Below are 10,611 nucleotides of genomic sequence, written 5' to 3' on the forward strand. Positions count from 1 at the left end.
ATAGATCTGTCTCACAAAGGACGATGTAAGGGCCAGCAGCCTCATTATACTCCCCGGCAACCATGACACACAGACTTGCTCAGGGTCACCTGATAGCTCAGAGGCAGGAATTGAGCCCAAATCTGATTCCCAAGCTAGTTACCTTCCTTCTGGACCATGCTGTCTTTGTCAGATCTGTGAAGACTGCATGGTGAGTGAGCCTGCCTATCTCATTTCCCTGTGTGCGGCTCTTTAAAATGGCTTTGTAACAGGATTTCTCACTGCTTATTTCAGATCTTTCTGATTGTGTTAGCCTCATGGGAGAGCCATCTCTCATAGATGCATAGATTCTAGGACTGGAAGGGACCTCAAGAGGCCATCGAGTCCAGTCCCCTGCCCTCATGGCAGGACCAAATACTGTCTAGACCATCCCTGATAGACATTTATCTAACCTACTCTTAAATATCTCCAGAGATGGAGATTCCACAACCTCCTTAGGCAATTTATTCCAGTGTTTAACCACCCTGACAGGAACTTTTTCCTAATGTCCATCCTAAACCTCCCTTGCTGCAGTTTAAGCCCATTGCTTCTTGTTCTATTCTTAGAGACTAAGGTGAACAAGTTTTCTCCCTCCTCCTTATGACACCCTTTTAGATACCTGAAAACTGCTATCGTGTCCCCTCTCAGTCTTCTCTTTCCAAACTAAAACCCAATTCTTTCAGCCTTCCTTCATAGGTCATGTTCTCAAGACCTTTAATCATTCTTATTGCTCTTCTCTGGACCCTCTCCAATTTCTCCACATCTTTCTTGAAATACGGTGCCCAGAACTGGACACAATACTCCAGCTGAGGCCTAACCAGCGCAGAGTAGAGTGGAAGAATGACTTCTCGTGTCTTGCTCACAACACACCTGTTAATACATCCCAGAATCACATTTGCTTTTTTTGCTACAGCATCACACTGTTGACTCATATTTAGCTTGTGGTCCACTAAAACCCCTAGATCCCTTTCTGTCGTACTCCTTCCTAGACAGTCTCTTCCCATTCTGTATGTGTGAAACTGATTTTTCCTTCCTAAGTGGAGCACTTTGCATTTGTCTTTGTTAAACTTCATCCTGTTTACCTCAGACCATTTCTCCAATTTGTCCAGATCATTTTGAATTATGACCCTGTCCTCCAAAGCAGTTGCAATCCCTCCCAGTTTGGTATCATCCGCAAACTTAATAAGCGTACTTTCTATGCCAATATCTAAGTTGTTAATGAAGTTATTGAACAGAGCCGGTCCCAAAACAGACCCCTGCGGAACCCCACTCGTTATGCCTTTCCAGCAGGATTGGGAACCATTAATAGCAACTCTGAGTATGGTTATCCAGCCAGTTATGCTCACCTTATAGTAGCCCCATCTAAATTGTATTTGCCTAGTTTATCGATAAGAATATCATGCGAGACCATAACAAATGCCTTACTAAAGTCTAGGTATACCTCATCCACAGCTTCTCCCTTATCCACAAGGCTCGTTATCCTATCAAAGAAAGCTATCGGATTGGTGTGACACGATTTGTTCTTTACAAATCCATGCTGGCTGTTCCCTATCACCTTACCACCTTCCAAGTGTTGGCAGATTTCCTTAATTACTTGCTCCATTATCTTCCCTGGCTCAGAAGTTAAACTAACTGGTCTGTAGTTTCCTGGGTTGTTTTTATTTCCCTTTTTATAGATGGGCACTATATTTGTCCTTTTCCAGTCTTCTGGAATCTCTCCCGTCTGCCATGATTTTCCAAAGATAATAGCTAGAGGCTCAGATACCTCCATTAGCTCCTTGAGTATTCTAGGATGCATTTCATTGGGCCCTGGTGACTTGCAGGCATCTAATTTTTCTAAGTGATTTTTAACTTGTTGTTTTTTTATTTTATCTGCTAAACCTACCCCCTTCCCATTAGCATTCACTATGTTAGGCATTCCTTCAGACTTTTCGGTGAAGACCGAAACAAAGAAGTCATTAAGCATCTCTGCCATTTCCAAGTTTCCTGTTACTGTTTCTCCCTCTTCACTAAGCAGTGGGCCTACTCTGTCTTTGGTCTTCCTCTTGCTTCTAATGTATTGATAAAGTCTTCTTGTTTCCCTTTATTCCTGTAGCTAGTTTGAGCTCATTTTGTGCCTTTGCCTTTCTAATCTTGCCCCTGCATTCCTGTGTTGTTTGCCTATATTCATCCTTTGTAATCTGTCCTAGTTTCCATTTTTTATGACTCCTTTTTATTTTTTAGATCATGCAAGATCTCATGGTTAAGCCAAGGTGGTCTTTTGCCACATTTTCTATCTTTCCTAACCAGCGGAATAGCTTGCTTTTGGGCCCTTAATAGTGTCCCTTTGAAAAACTGCCAACTCTCCTCAGTTGTTTTCCACCTCAGTCTTGATTCCCATGGGACCTTACCTATCAGCTCTCTGAGCTTACCAAAATCTGCCTTCCTGAAATCCATTGTCTCTGTTTTGCTGTTCTCCCTTCTACCCGTCCTTAGAATTGCAAACTCTGATTTCATGATCACTTTCACCCAAGCTGCCTTCTACTTTCAAATTCTCAATGAGTTCCTCCCTATTTGTTAAAATCAAGTCTAAAACAGCTTCCCCAGTAGCTTTTTCAACCTTCTGAAATAAAAAGTTGTCTGCAATGCAGTCCAAGAATTTGTTGGATAGTCTGTGCCCCGCTGTGTTATTTTCCCAACGTATATTTGGATAGTTGAAGTCCTCCATCACCACCAAATCTTGGGCTTTGGATGATTTTGTTAGCCCTCCTGAGACCAAACAACCAAGTGCAGGCAGTGGGGGAATGACTCCAGCAATTCCAGCCCATAGGTGGTGCAGGATTTAGAAGCCTGGCCTCACCAGGTAATTTTAAATGAACTGACCAGCTATAGCTGCAGTCTCCAGTGGGGAAATAACCCATAAATACTCTGGTACCAGAGTCTGAGCACATTTATGTGAGGTAGTTAAATCCTGTCACAGGGCCTTATCCCTATCTAAATTAACTGGCTCATGGATTCCAAAGAAGGTACAAAGCTGTGCAGTAGCTTTATCTACCCTCCGTGCAATCTGAGATGGATTGCGTTCTTCCTTGGCAGGTAGTGGCAGAGAGGATATGAAGACTATTGTCCAGGGAGCTAATCCTGCAGTCCTTGTGCATCCAAATCTGGGTGAGTTCTCAGTACATGAGAAAGGGACCAAGCCCTAGGCTAACATTTTACAAAAGCAATCAAGTTTCATTTACAAAGGTGACCTAGGATCAGCTTGTCAAAGGTCTTTAGGCTAATCTGGCTAGTCTACACTCCCAGGCTCTCCTGGCTAGGCCCCCTACCCAAGGTGCAGCTTGTACTGCCAGCAGGAGTTTTTTTTGCTGGCGTAAGCTGCATCTACGTGGAGGGTTTTGCCAGCCCAGCTACGTCAGCGGGGGGAGGAGGTTCCACACAACAGTTTGTACTGTAAAGCTGGCCTTGGACTCTTAAGTCAGACACTTCTGAAAACGTTCCCCTCGGTACTAGACCCACGCAGCAGAATGTTACATGGCTGTCACTTGGCCCATGTGTCTCCTGCCCTGGAGAATAGCTGCCTAACTTAGTTTGCCAGAAAACACCTGCCGGTAACTCAAGAAAAATGGTGAGACCCTGCTGTGTTAGAAACCTCATCACATCTCCATTCATGTCATCACTGCAGCCCTTCCCTTAGTTGTCTGTAGTGTGTGTCTAAAACCAGAGCTCACTCCTTCAGCCTTCCAGTGCACCTCTGTATTTCCCTGTAAAACCTTCATCTCTGTGTATCACATTTTATACCAGGGATGGATCCAGGCCATCACCCTGTATTTGAGAAATCAGGGGGCTTCATAAGTGCTATATGGCTGCTAAAGGATCCAGCTTAGATCAGAGCTCTGTTGTGCTGAACGCTGGACAGAACCATAAGGTATTGTCTACACTTCCAGCAGCACGTAATCCCCAGCTCCAGGAGACAAGCTAGCACATTACAGATAGTGTAGCCATGGTAACGGGAGGGACTAGCTGCCACACGGACATGCCTGGGGTCAGGGCCGGCTCCAGGCACCAGCCGAGCAAGCTAGTGCTTGGGGCGGCAGATTGAACGAGGCGGCATTCCGCCCAATCCTAGGGCGGCACGGCCGCTTTTTTTTGCTCATGTAGGGGGTGGTGGCGCAGAGGACGGGAGCGCCCTGCAGCAAGCTCGGCAGGGCAGCCCGCGTCCTTCCCTCCAGCCGACCGGAGCGGCGCGGCGCCCTCCCGGCAGGCAGCAGGCACCGCGCGGGGGGAGGGGCTGTGTGGCAGCGCCCTGCTGTAGCCTTGGCCAACCCCCTTCTCTCTCTCTCTCTCCCCCGCCCGCTAGCTGGTCCCCCTGCACCCGTGCTCCGGCACACAGATCCGGGGGTTTTTTGGGGTGGGGGGGGGAGAGGAGGTTTTTTTTTTGCTTTGCAATTCTGGCCGCCCTGTGTGGTGTTTTGGTTTGTTTGTTTTTGTTTTTTTTTACTTGGGGTGGCCAAAAAGCCCGAGCTGGCCCTGCCTGGGGTCTTGGCCTGGATCATACCAGGGGAGACCAGCCACTCCTCCTGCTGGGCTATGATCCTTGTAGCACGCTGGCTTGCTCACAGCTAATTCGAGTGCGTCTCCTCAAGCTGGGAATCTCGGCCCCAGCTTGAAGCAGAGACATACTTGGGGAAACGGGCCCTGTGCAGTCAAGAGAAACAAGCCAGATAACAGAGACGAGAAAGTGAAAAACTGAGCCAGGTAGGAATTGCCACACTGTCTCAGATCTATGGTCTGTGCTTACTAGTCTGTAATTCCAAGGTCACCCCTAGAACCTTTTTTAAACAGAATATAGCATTTGCTACCGTCCAATCCTCTGCTCCAGGAGCTGTTTTTAATGAGGGACCTTAGACACTTCATAGTTGAGCTCTTTCAGAAGTCTTGGATGGTCCAGCAGACGTGCTTTTTAATGTATCAATCTGTTCCAGCCCTTCTTTTTCTGATGCCTCATTCTCGAGAGTAAGTCATATTTATTACCAGAAAAGAGTAAGTCCAGGTTAGGAATCTCCCCAGCTTTATCGGGGGGGTGAAGACTGATGCAAACAGATCATAGCTTCTCAGCAATGTCTTTGTCTTCTAATTGCTCCCTTTAAGCCCGGTGATCCAGCAGACCACTGATTCTTTTGCAGGTTTCCTCTCTGATACTTTATATCATCTGTTTGTGTTTACACCTTAGCTACTTGCTCTTGGAATTCCATTTTAGCCCCAGACCCTATGGAATCCTTTAGGTACAGCGCTGCTCCCCTACCTCTTTGGTCTGTCTGTCTGTCTGGGATAGCTCTAGCCAGACATCAGTCTTCCACTGATTTTTGTCATCCAACCATGTTTTTGTATCATCTGTCATAGTAAGGCCCTGGGCCAGTGAGATATTTTAGCTCATCAAGTTTTTTCTTTTAAGCCTCTCATTTTTATATAGACATTTACAGTATTTATTTTGGGCAGGAGCCTGTATGAGTGGAACAGTATTTAACATCTTAATCTGACACCCAGCGCACCAAAGAGAAGCTTTCTCTGTTCTTTTCCATTCTTTGCTCTACATCAGTTGTTTTGCATCCTACCTTTTGCTAGATACAGAGTTACTATTGTATTATCAGCATCTGAACCGCGGGTGCCAGTCGCCCCACCCCTAGGGGTGCTGAGGAGGTGCCGTTTCCTTGCCCTCCCCTGGAACCAATCCCAATTCCTGATCCTAATCCAGGTGTGGCTGGCCCAGTCAGTGAGGCAGGACAGGAGAGCCCTGTTCCCCCATTAGCCTCCTCGTCTTCCTCCCTGGATGAGGCAGTTGCAGGCACCTTTGTCTCAGGACCACCCCCCATAGACAGCTGCGCCCAACAGGACCTCCTTCGCAGGGTGGCGCAAATATGGGCTTGCAGGCCGCGGAGGTGGTGGAGTCGGAGGACCTAATAGTCGACATCCTGGCCCCAGAAGATCCATCGAGGATGGCTCCACCCCTCATCAAGCCAATGCTAAGACCATTTGGCAGACCCCAGCCTCCATACCTCCCACTGCAAAGGGTGTGGAGAGGAACTATTTCATCCCATCTAAGGGGTACGAATACCTCTTCCTGCACCTGCAGCCTTGCTCGTTGGCGGTGACTGCAGTAAACGAGGAGAGGCAGGGACAACAAGCCCCAGTGCCTAAGTCCAAGGATGCCAAGCACCTGGATTTATTTGGGTGCAAATTATTCGACAGTGGGGTTGCAACTCAAGATTGCCAACCAGTAGACAATTCTGAGTAGGTGCAGCTTCAACTCCTGGAACTCGATGCTCAAGTTTAAGGAGCTGGTGCCAACTGAGTCCAGGGAGGAGTTTGGAGCGATAGTGGAGGAGGGCAAGGCAGTGTCATGGACCTCTTTACAGGCCTCACTGGACGCTGTGGACTCTGCAGTGCGCACCTTGTCCTCTGGTATCGCCATGAGGCCTAGCTCACGGCTGCAGGTCTCGGGACTCCTGCCTGAGGTTCAACAGACCATGCAGGACCTGCCTTTTGATGGGGCAGACCTGTTTGTGGAGCAGACTGACTCTCTACTGCATAGCCTAAAGGACTCAATGACTACCATGAAATCCTTAGGTATGCACACCCCGGCAACCCAATGCAAACATTTCCAGCTGCAGCAGCAGCAGCGCTCCTATTCTCCATGGCCAAGGCAGGACTTTTATAGGAGAAGGGGCAGGAGTGGTAGACGAAAGCCTTCTAAGCCCCCATACAGGCACGGACAGGGCCCAACTAAACCATGGTTGGGTTCCAACGTGGCCTTTTGAAAGAGCGCCTGAGGATGGCGCACTAGCCTGACTTCCAGATCCTTCCCCCTCTTTTTTTTGAATCGTCTGTCCCACTTCTACCATGCTTGGTCCCAAATAACTTCATACCACTGGGTCCTCTGTATGGTGGAAGTGGGATATTCTCTCCAGTCTGCTCCTACCATCCCTTCTACCCCCCCTTCCCTATTCCTCTTCAGGGACCCTTCTCACGAGCAACTCCTTATCTAGGAGGTGCAGGCGCTCTTCACTCTGGGAGCAGTGGAGGAGGTTCCTCAGGAGTGAAGAGGCAAGGGATTCTATGCCTGAGACTTCCTAATCCCCAAGGCCAAGGCGGGGGTCTCAGATCCATTCTAGATCTGTGAGGACTCAACAAGTTCATAGTCTCCCTGGGCACCATTATTCCCTCCGTGGATCCGGGAGCCTGGTACGCTACCCTCAACATGAAAGACACTTACATCCATATAGCGATTCCACCTGTACACCAGCAATTCCTACACTTCGTGGTCCACCCACAAGCATTACCAATTCAATTTCCTTCCATCTGGCCTCAACAGCCCCCCCAGTGTTCACCAAGTGCATGTCGGTTGTGGCTGCTTTCCTCCATTGGAGGCATGTGCAGGTATCCCCATCTCAGGGGCCGCACCAGGGGGCAGATGGAGTCTCAAATCCGATTAGTCAGATCCACATTCGAGTGACTGGGTCTCCTCCTCAACTTGAGGAAGTCGACCTTGGAACCACCCCAAAGAATAGAATTCGTGGGGGCGGTGTTAGACTCAGTTCAGGCAAGAGCACTTTTGCCAGAGCCCTGCTTCTAAGCCATCACGGACATCATTCAAGGCCTCCAGCAATCCCCAACTACTCCAACAAGGAGATGCCTGAGTTTCCTCAGCCCTCTGGCTGCCTGCACTTCCATGACCCAGCACGCCAGACTGAGAAGGAACGGAGGAGGCGCTGGGTCGGCAGGATCATATATTGAGTGCCATGAAGGTGCCACTACAGGGGGCTCCACAGCCGACCTGATGGGTCCCGCCAGGGGAAAACTTTCCGACCACTGTGCATGCGGTGCACGCACACACCTAATTGGAATGGATAGAGCAACACCTCTCAAAGAACAGGTGTTTTTAATTCATTTAGTTAAATAGGATTATCTTTAACAACTACCTAGGCTCCTGTTTGGGCTTGATGCTTGGGGGGGTTCACTGAAAGACTGGCATTGCTTTTTATAGTCACCGTAATTAAATCATTTCATAAGGCAGAGGCTGAAGCTAACGAGTGCTCTTTACAAATTGCATTTACACTACTTCAGCATACATGGTGTGTTGGGATCTGTCATGAGTTCTGATGGAACAGCTGTTGCAAACTGCAAAATATTAGCATTCTACTGAAGCTCTCAAAATAATAGATACAGTTCAGCTTTCTCAAACACTGATGTTTCTTAAAGGGGGCTCTTCTTTCAACTCTAGCCTCAAAAGCCACTGCTTCCACTAAGGTCAGATCTAGTTTTTTAAATGCCTGGGCCTCTCAATGCAGTTTGTCCTCTCTCACTCTAGGCTGTGAGCCTGCTGCAGTTTCCACACAGCAATCATTGACTACTTCAGCTGCATTAAGTTAAGCAAGTGTTTGTGACACTAGGCCTATAGTTTGTAAGCGTGTGGGCAGGGGCCATACTCAAATTTCAGACCAGGATGCTTAAAGTCACGTTCCTCAATCTCGTGTTAGGCCCCTAAATCAATGGCCTGATTTTCAAAGGGGCTGAACAGCCAGCACCTGACAGCCCTGGGCACTGCTGGGTACTCAGCACTGCTGCAGATCAGGATTTCCGCTGTAGGGAAGTGCCTACCTGGAACTTGACCTGCTCCCACTCGCCACCTCTGCTCAGCTCACTGGGACACTGGCTGGAGGGGCTCACCACTTCAGGGCAGAGTGTTAAGAACCAGGCCCCAACCTAGCTGTGTGAACTTAGATTTCACCAGCCAAGTACCCAGTGTGACCTCCTTGGAGACGCAGATAGTCCCCTGTGGGCTGCCTGGCCCCCTAGCCAAGCCTGCCTTTGAGATAGATGGTGCCTTGCACCAAAAATCACAAGAGTCTGGTTACTCGCTGTCACTTACCCCAAGTCAAGTTCTTTCCCATCAAGCCTTTCTATTCCCTTCCCTCACTGTTCGCCCAGGTGCAACGCTTGTTCCCCCAGCCTCCTCTTCATGAGTGGGGGGGGGGGCCTTTGGCCTTTGGTGTTTCACAAGGGCTCATTTGGTTTCGATGGACTTCTTCTGTCTAGGATGAGTACTTTACATCATTAATGCTTCTTTCTGGGTGAGTTACACAACAACAGAGGTTTATGATGCAACTATTCACTGTGTCTTTAGACTGTGCTACAGTGGCTCTAAGTGAGATCAGTACATGCAGTGTACGCCAAGCATTTCATCAAGTCTAAACCCATTCTTATCAACTTACCGTCTATTTTAACAATCCCAGCACCCAGCTCTGCATTTTCTGTGAGGCCTAGGGGCTTTGGGATGAGCTAGCAGCTGGCCTGCCCGCAGCCTTACCTTGAGCCCAAGGGGCCTAGGCAGGTGCACACAGGTAAGCATGGGTATTGGCAGGAGCAGGGCTCCAACTGGTAGGCAGCCATGTCTGAACAATGTAACCTTGTCTTCTCAGCTCTGACAAGTCCCAGGGGCTGGGTTCAGCTGGGTATGTAATGGGCTCCCCTGCCGGGGTGGTAGGCTGGGCCTGAGCCCTGGAGAGAGAAGAGGAGACCAGGGATGCTAGTAACATAATGTTATCAGCTTCCCCCTGGCCTGTCGCTTTGCCAAGTGCACCTTGGAAGCGGCGGTCTAATGGAAGGGGAGAGTCATATACCTGCCCTGCTGCCCCAGGCCCGCTGGGCTTGTCAACGCAGCCTGGGCTTTTCGCAAATTTCCCTCCCTCCCTCAGCCTGCTTGGATGGCGAGACAAAGGCGCTGCGGGGTCGCAGTCTCGGCTGGCCTCTCTGAGGAGGGAGCCCTGCAGCCGCAGACGGGGTGGGTGGGGAGGCGAAGGCACCAGTGGGGCTGGGACTGAAGTCGTCCCGGCAGAGCTTTGCATCACAATTCAGCTGGTGCTTCGGCTTCCCTCCACTGGCCCAGCCCCGGCCCCTAGATTTCCCTGGCGTTAGAGCACCGGTCTCCAGCAGTCTCCCGGCTCCTCGGATCCCTTCCCCCTCGCCGGGAACAGGCTCCCACCCCCAGCCCCTTGTGCGTTTGGCCTCGGGCTGGAGCGCAGCGGGCGGCCGTATTCCGCAGCATGCCCCCGATCCGGGCAGCAGCGCTGGGAGGGAGCGAGCCACTGGCCTGGGGAGCTGCGCTACCGAGCCCAGGAAGGAGGCGGGCTGAGCGGGGCTGCAAGCAGAGGGCTCGGAGCTCGCTGCCAGGGCGCGCCGGAGAGCGGCTGAGCCCACGGCGCTGGAAGTGCCGAGCGCCCATGAGGACGCGGGTGTAATGCACTATGCCGAGCGCTGGCTTGGTGACATCCCTGTCCTGCGTCCGCGGCTCCGGGGGTCAGCCCGGCCTCGGGGGAACTGGGCCTTCCCTGGCTGGGCTGATGCTCCTCTAAGGGGGTAGCCGACGGGCACATGCCCGGAGCAAACTCCAGTCCAGCAGGAGCGGCCAGAGGCATGCAGAGAGCGCCAGGATCGCTTTGCACCGCTGGGGTAGGAACTGCAAAACTACCGGTCCTGGGGCAGACGGCTGGGGGCCTCCTGCCCCAGACACATCCCCCAGCAGCGCCCGGGCGTTGTGGAATCGTTTTCCTGGGG

Source organism: Malaclemys terrapin, chromosome 16, assembly GCF_027887155.1.
Source record: "Malaclemys terrapin pileata isolate rMalTer1 chromosome 16, rMalTer1.hap1, whole genome shotgun sequence".
NCBI classification, from domain to species: domain Eukaryota; kingdom Metazoa; phylum Chordata; order Testudines; family Emydidae; genus Malaclemys; species Malaclemys terrapin.